The following is a 7,522-nucleotide window of genomic DNA, read 5'->3' on the forward strand; positions in this document are numbered from 1 at the left end:
GCCGCCCAACCAATCAGAAGGCCTCCTGAGGTCAGCTGACTGGAGAGTCAGCTGACCCTCCTACGTAGGAGGTAAAAGTCCTGCCTCCTTGCGCGCGCGCGCGTGTGACCCTCTGCCTCTGTGTACTGGAGAGGCCAGGCCTAGGGTCCGCGCACGAATGCGGACCGAGGTCCGCCAACTGCGCTGCAGGACCCGCCGACATGCCGCCAGCCGCGGTGTCCCCATGCACCTGCGCCGGCGATTCCGCATGTGAAGCGGAACCCGCCGGCTGGGAAGCGGAGACCGCCGCCATGTTGCCGCACGGGGCGGCATTGTCTCCGCTACCTATCACAGTACCCCCCCCCCTTGAGGAGTGGACTCCGGGCACTTCCTACACGGTTTCTCAGGATGTAACTGATGAAATCTCTTCCTCAATCGCTCAGCATGCATGCGATCCTCTGGAACCCAGGACCTGTCCTCCACACCATACCCTTTCCAATGCACCAGATACTGCACCGAATTCTGCACTAGATGAGAATCCAAGATTTTTTCGACTTCATATTCTGTCTGGCCCTCTACTACCACTGCGGGGGGGGGGGGGGAATCCACATACACTGCCGGTTTCAGTAGAGAGACGTGGAACGACCTCCCACATCTCATGCTGGTTGAAAGATCAATAACATAAGAGACATCATTGATCCTCTTGACCACCGGATAAAGCCCTATGAACCTGGGACCCAATTTGGTGGACGGTTGTCTGAGTGCCAAATGTCTGGTTGACACCCACACCTTGTCTCCTGGAGCAAAGTGTCACTTAGCAGAGCGTCTCTTGTCGGCCTGTCTTTTTTGTCTCTGAAAGGCCATTCCCAAATTCCTCTTCACCTGTCCCCAAAGTTCCCTCAAAGTGTTCTGCCAATCCTCCAGGGCCGGGAAGGGAGAGGAACACACTGGAAATGGGGAAAACTTAGGGGATTTTCCCGATACAACCTGAAAAGAGGACAACCCGGTTGATGAACTTTTCAGGTTGTTGTGCGCGAAGTCCGCGATGGGCAAAAACCTAACCCATTCGGTTTGTGCATCCGCTACATAGCATCTCAGGAATTGCTCCAGAGCCTGATTAACCCTCTCGGTCTGCCTGTTGGTCTGTGGGTGATACCCCGAGGAAAAAGACAGGTTCATACCCAACGTATAGCAAAAGGCCCTCCAAAATTTTGATACTAATTGGACTCCTCTGTCAGAAACCACATCGTCCGGGATACCATGTAACCGGAAGATATGTTGTATGAAGAGGTCGGCCAATTCCTGGGCTGAGGGAAATCCTTTAAGTGGAACAAAGTGTGCCATCTTACTGAATCTGTCTACGATTACCCAAATGACTGTCATGCCTTTGGACCTGGGGGGCTCGCCAATGAAGTCCATGGACAGATGGGTCCACGGTTCATTTGGTACTGGCAAAGATTGTAGGGTGCCCACCGGAGCCAGGCGGGAAGGCTTACTCCTGGCGCAGACAACACATTCTCTGACAAATTCCCTACAATCTGAGGCCAATGAAGGCCACCACACACACCTAGTGAGCAGATCCAGAGTGTGAGTGACCCCAGGGTGACCTGCATTCTTATGGGCATGGAACAACTGCATGATTTGTAATTAGAAAGAAAGTGGCACGAAGAGAACCCCTTCCGGTTTCCCTTCCGGGGTATCTAACTGGTAAGTAGCTAGTGTAGCTGCCCAATCCTCCCAAGTGTCAACGGCAGCTAACACCACCTTGGAGGATAGTATACCCTCTGGAAATGTTGACTGAGTTGTCTCGGGCTCGAAACATCTGGAGAGAGCATCTGCCTTGACGTTTTTAGAACCTGGAGTGTATGTGATAACGAATCTGAAGCGTGAAAAGAACAAGGACCAATGGGCCTGTCTGGGGGTAAGTCTCTTTGCGCCCTCAATGTACTCCAGGTTCTTATAGTCAGTATACACAACAATAGTATGCTCTGCACCCTCCAGCCAATGACGCCACTCCTGAAAAGCTAACTTGATGGCAAGGAGCTCCCTGTTGCCCACATCGTCGTTTCTTTCAGCAGGGGAAAATCTACGTGAGAAGTAAGCACAGGGATGTGTCTTGCCCTGCAGACCAGAACGTTGAGACAGGACAGCCACCACCCCAATTTTCGAGGCATCCACCTCCACCATGAAGGGAAGGGTGACATCGACATGTCTTAATATAGGTGCAGAGCAAAACAATTTCTTCAGGGTGCCCAAGGCTGACTGAGCCTCCGGTGACCAATGGTATAGGTCAGCCCCTTTCTTGGTAAGACTAGTCAGAGGGGCTACTACCGAAGAGAATCCCTTGATAAATCTCTGGTAGTAGTTAGCAAAACCAAGGAATCTTTGACGTGCCTTCAAGCCTACCGGTTGTGGCCACTCTAAGACAGCCGTGACCTTTTCTGGATCCATAGAGAGACCCGAAGTTGAAATAATATACCCCAGAAAAAGAATTTGAGTGACCTCAAAGAGGCACTTCTCTAGTTTTGCATACAGTAAATTCTGTCTCAACTTCTTCAATACATACTTAACATGTTTACGATGCTCTACAAGGTTTGGAGAGAAAATCATCAAGGTATACCAAGACAAACCTCCCCAATACCTCCCTGAATACCTCGTTTATTAACTCTTGGAAGACGGCCGGGGCATTACATAACCCGAAGGGCATAACGAGGTACTCATAATGCCCATCGGGCGTATTGAAGGCCGTCTTCCATTCGTCGCCATCCCTGATGCGCACCAGGTTGTATGCCCCACGCAAGTTTAGTTTTAAGAAAATACTGGCATTGGTAATCTGAGCAAAGAGATCGTCTATCAAAGGCAACGGATAGCGATTCTTGATGATGATCTTGTTTAGACCTGTATGCCCTGTAACCAGGGCATACCGAGGATCACGGTGGAGGTTGCCATACACAAAACAAGAAACTGTAAACTCTCTTTGTGTAAAACCCCTATCGTGCATGACAACATTGGTGTCTGAGAGAGAGGTTGTCTGCACTGTAAAGGAGAATCATCCACTGCGGTAACGACTACTTGTCGGTCTAAACGTTGTAAAGGAACACCCAGCCCCTTCACAAACTCGTAGTCTATAAAATTAGCCGCAGTTGGAAACAATTTTGTTATGAGCCTATTTTATTTTATCTAATAAAAATTTAAATATAAAATTAGCCGCAGACCCAGAATCTATGAAAGCCTCAGTGCAAGTAGTCAAATTCCCCCAAGAAATGGAACACGGGAGAAGTAACCGATTATTCTGATTTAGAGGTAAGCTTTGTGCGTCTAGGGTATTACCTCTAACTACACCTAGACGGCAGCGTTTCCCGATTTCTTGGGGCAATTTTGAGCAATATGCCCTTCCTCTGCGCAATATAAACAAAGTATTTCAGCCCTTCTGCGCTCTTTCTCGGCCCGAGTCAACTGAGAATGTCCGATTTGCATCGGCTCATCAGTAGGGGGGGTAGGCGATGAGGATGCAAAAGAGAGAGCTCTTACTGCATTCTTGCCTCTTGAGTGACGCTGATAGCGCAACCTGCGGTCCGCTCGTATTGCCAAGGAAATGGCGTCATCGACGGACTTTGGTTCAGGGTGCCCTAACATTAGTTCAGAGACTGCGTCTGATAGGCCTGACAGAAAACAGTCTAATAAGGCATAGGACCCCCACCTAGATGACACAGCCCACCTTCTGAACTCTGCTGCATAAACCTCAACCGTATCTCGACCCTGCCTGAGAGTTTTGAGCTTCCTCTCAGCAGTGATCGCAGCATCCGGATCATCATAAATTATAGCCATTGCTTTGAAAAATTCCTCAACTGACGTCAGTGCCGTATCTTCGGGCGAAAGACCATATGCCCAGGTTTGTGAGTCCCCGGACAATAAGGTCTTAATAAAGGTCACCCATTGCTGCTCAGAACCTGACTGAGTTGGTCGTAACTCGAAATAAGACAAAACCCGGTTGCGGAAGTTCTGGAAGTCAGATCTTTGCCCTGAAAACTTTTCGGGCACTGGCATATGGAGATCTGTGACCGGAGGGGATTGCACTGTGGCCACAGTCATCTGCAAGACCCGTACAGACCCAGGCAATTGGTTGATCTGAGTCTGTTGCGAATTAACCACCTCAATGAGGTTATTAAGCGAGGTGGTTAGAGTCTCAATCTGACTGCGTAATGCATCCATACTAGTGGTCTGCTGTTCTGTAATAATCGGTGTCAGTAAGCAGAGAGAATCTGATTATTAGTGATCTGCAGTATCACCAATAATGCAGATGTCACCTGATTATTGATGATCTGCAGTATCACCAATAATGCAAGTGCAACTAACCTCTGGATACCGTAGCAGAAAAAATGACAATCAACAATGTACAATATACAAGACTGTGGAAATATCCACCACACGGTGATTCCTCAGAGGTGTGGTTACCTCTGAATGGGAACCCCGTGTGTGAGATCCTTGGCCCAGGTAAAGATTGGGATCTCAGCCCCTGGCAGTAATCGTCTGCTAGGGCAGGCGTCTCGGAGAGGCAAGCCTCAGAGACAGAGGTAGAGGTTCGGCAACGGAGAGACGGCAGCAGTACAAGAACAGAAGGCTGATTCAGAGTCCGTTTAACAGGCAGGGACGGCAACAAAGAATCAGATAGGCAAAGGTACAAAATTGAGAAGAGGAGAGAGTAGTCAGGGATAGCCAAAGTCAAGACACAGATAAATATGCAATAATAATCCTAAACTGAGGTGTGACGTCCTTGATATTAACACCCGGGAACTGAGCTAAGGTCTGAGTGTTTACACCTAAGTATTCACGACAGCAGACAAGGAGCAACTGAACACAGGCTCCTTATATGCTGGGAGCACATCTGCAGCTCCACCCAGCCGCCCAACCAATCAGAAGGCCTCCTGAGGTCAGCTGACTGGAGAGTCAGCTGACCCTCCTACGTAGGAGGTAAAAGTCCTGCCTCCTCTGTGTACTGGAGAGGCCAGGCCTAGGGTCCTCTCACGAATGCGGACCGAGGTCCGCCAACTGCACTGCAGGACCCGCCGCCATGCTGCCAGCCGCGGTGGCGGTGTCCCCATGCACCTGCGCCGGCGATTCCGCATGTGAAGCGGAACCCGCCGGCTGGGAAGCGGAGACCGCCGCCATGTTGCCGCGCTGGGCGGCGTTGTCTCCGCTACCTATCACAGTATGTTTGAGGAACATCCTGGACACAAAACACATCAGAATAGATTCAGCATGGATTCCGTGTTTCAAGACTAAAGCTAGTTTCCAAATACTGCTGTCTTGGGCCCTCATGCAATTCACTTTTCCTCCTGAGTTTTCTCCTAAGTGATTTTTTCACACCTTGTCATAAAATGCCCTTTAAATCACCAGCAAGCAAGAAAATTCATTCAACTAATTTTGATAGTTCTTTTTCACTAACGTTTGGGTACTTTTTCAATTGTAAAACACTTAAAAATTATTTTAAAGAGAATATGAATATTATCTCCTAAGAGATAACTCAGGAGAAACCGTTAATTGCATATGGGCCTTGGAGTGGTTAAACTATACGGTAGCTAGAGTGTTAACTAGTAGCTGTTTTCCATGGCTCCTTCCTCATGTGTTTTGTTTATAATGTATTGTATGTGCACTTTGGTTTTATATTGTTAAAAGCTTGCTTTAATTTTGTATAAATTTGGGAATCAATTAATTAATGTTGTTTGAAATAATGTCTTATACAGTTTTCAAGTATTAAATGTTAACTCTTGATACTCTGAAGTATGGTCACTTCTTGCACGCTGCTTTGATTATTAGTATATAATGATGTTGCCAGTGAAGCTGTTTTACATTCAGACATGCTTATGGGAATATAATGATAATGCCAGTGAAGCGGTTGTCAGAGGCGGATCTACTATGTGCAGCCTAGTGTCTACTCCAATCCCTCTGTGGGTCACTGCATTCTGTATACATCCTCTGTTACATCAGTCTAGGTGCCATCTTTCTCATTGCTCCACTACTTTACCACACATTTGACATTTTTTCAATGTATCAACTACAGCTGAAGAGGTATAGTAGAGAAGGGAGAGGACCTCTATTTGTCTATTGCTAGACTTCTTGTTATGTATTGATTCATACCAAATCATACAGCTTTACCAGTGCATGTGGATGTCTATAAACTTAAAGGACACATCCGAGGAGGAGAAGAATAAAAAAAATCCACTTACCTGGGGCCTCCTCCAACCCCTGCCAGTCGTCCTGTGCCCTCACCGCAGCTCCGCTCCACGCTGGTGGTTCGGGATCCCCTCTGGCGCAAGATGCCATGCTGAAGTCATCCAGACTGTACTGCGCAGGTGCAGTAGTTCTGCGCCTGCACAGAACATCCCGGATGACGTCAGTGGGACTCAGTGAGCAGCACAGTGGAACGCAGGAAGATGCAGGCAGATGCCTACCTGGCGAGGTCGGCATCTGCACCAGAGGGGACCGGCAGCAAAAGGAGCTGCGGTAAGGGCACAGGTCGGCTGCCAGGGGCTGGAGGAAGCCTGATGTAAGTGGATTTCTTTTTTTTCTTGTTCCTCGGATCTTCCCTTTAAGAAAACTGTAATTTATAAAATACTGTGATTTATCATCTTTTACAAACAAGTAATTTAAAATTCCACTTTTTTGGGGTATCCCAAATGAAAATGACTATATGCTTATCAAGAGCCAAACAATTCCTGAAGAAGTGAAGCTCTGTCCTTCACAAAACACATCAAGCCACATGCTCCGACTTGATCTACTTATTCCTACTAATCATCTTCTGATGATTGTATGAGGCAATTATTGTCTTGATTCAGATAGTGAAATATGTCCAATTAGATTTATTGGCAATTTGTCTTATTTGATCAATATGGTTTGGCTAGAACATGTATTGAACTTTACGGATCTGGGTGTTCCGGATTTTTTTTCTCTTTTATATATGTTTGTGTTCATGTGATTTTAGAGATGTTTAAATAAAGAATAGTTTTTATATGCTACGAACTGATGTGACCTTCTGTATACTGTACTTAATATACTTGTCTCCAATAAACTCCCAAAGACTCCTTTACTGTAATCAAAACTAAAAGGGAGGTGAGGCACCCTACATCAGTGCAAGACTATCTTTGAGTCTTTTTTTTTGGAAAGTCGCTTCCTATTTTGATTGCCAGGTAATAATATTTATACGACATATTCAGCCTGATACCTAAACTGTATCTGTCCATTTACTCTTGGCATTTCTCACCCTTACAGTAGTATGAAACTCCATATTAGCTGAAAACAAATATTCAATAAGAAATTACTAATATACTATAGCTTGCCTATCCTGACATTTTTCTGTATACTGTCTGATTTAGGAGACATGTGATATGGAAAAAAAGGAAAACAATATTTCTCCCTGCTCTCATCTTTACCGTTTCTCTATTTTTTTTTTACTTTTCTACTGTTTTTTTGTTTGTTTTTTTTTAACCCAGCTTAGTGTTAATTTTGCCTTTTTACATCCTACTTCCACAGGTCTCTCCCACAG

The sequence above is a fragment of the Hyperolius riggenbachi genome, chromosome 4, assembly GCF_040937935.1.
Source record: "Hyperolius riggenbachi isolate aHypRig1 chromosome 4, aHypRig1.pri, whole genome shotgun sequence".
NCBI classification, from domain to species: domain Eukaryota; kingdom Metazoa; phylum Chordata; class Amphibia; order Anura; family Hyperoliidae; genus Hyperolius; species Hyperolius riggenbachi.